Consider the following 1,302-nt stretch of genomic DNA (forward strand, 5'->3'; position numbering starts at 1 on the left):
ATCTACAAAAACCTATCAAAAAAAAAATTAAATCCATGTATAATCAAGTTGTAAATTAGAACAAAAAAATCTACACAAAAATTTTTGCTAAAACAGATTTTAATAGACTATTTTTAGGGATTGATTTTGATCCGATAATTTGGTCAAAATCAGATTAGAAAAATATAAGAAACATCATATCAAAATCAGATTTAATTACATCAAAATTTTTGGTTCAAAATCAGATCAGAAAAAATAAAAAAAAATTAAAAATTTAACTACGAAATCATAACATGGAACCTAGCTCTGATACCAATTGATGGAAACATGCGATCCGGATCGCATGGCCAGGAGGGAAAGGAAAATAGATTTCAAATAAAAATTTTCATAAATTTTATGAAACATACCTTGATGCACAGCAAAAAGGTAATCAAGATTGTAGAAGTTTCTAAAACTAATTGCTTCATGAGATCCGGATATCCAAACCCTCTACTTCGCTCGCACACTAAGCAACGTAGGAGAAAGGGATGAAGACTTCTTCAGAAGGGAGGGAGAAGAGGGCTTTGAGATCTGATCTTGATGCTTGAAAAGAGTCCACATGCCACCACACCAAGAGAGAGGGGACACCCAAGGGAGAACATGCCCAAGGAAGGGGACGCCCAAGGGGGGACACGCCCAAGAAAGTTCTAGATCAAGGGGAGGAACATGCCTTGATGATTGCTTGATTGATTTCTTCCTTCTCCACTCCCTCTTTAAATAGACAAGAAGTCCTAGATCAAATCAAATACTTTCATTGGTTAGGAATAGGACTCTCCAAGTTTCAATCAAATCCAAACTACCTAATCCATGAGGATTCTCCTTATGCCACAATTTTTAGTGCCCCCTCCTCCATCTTGTTCGGCCAAATAGGGGAGGGGTGCAATTTTCAGTGCCCCTCCCTCCATCTTGATTGGCCAAATAGGTGAGAGAATATTAGGGAGGCATGGCTTAGTGCATCAAATCTTATTTGGTTTAGATTTGGATTCAATTCGAATCCAATTTGAATCAAATTCAAAAAGACTGCTAATCCTAATCTAATTAGGATTTAGATCCAAGTCCAACTTGGATAATTAATCCAATTTAACCTTAATAAAATAAAATTTGATTAAATAAGATCTGATCTAAAATAACTAGGACTTGATCCAATCTTTCATAATTCTTTGAATCATAGATTTGATCAAATCATCCTCGAAATTAAACCTACACCTCATGTGCAATGCTAGTTGGACATAGTTAGTGTTTAATTCTGTATGATATATAATTTAATTCTCAATTAAGTAAATT

The sequence above is a fragment of the Elaeis guineensis genome, chromosome 1, assembly GCF_000442705.2.
Source record: "Elaeis guineensis isolate ETL-2024a chromosome 1, EG11, whole genome shotgun sequence".
NCBI classification, from domain to species: Eukaryota; Viridiplantae; Streptophyta; class Magnoliopsida; order Arecales; family Arecaceae; genus Elaeis; species Elaeis guineensis.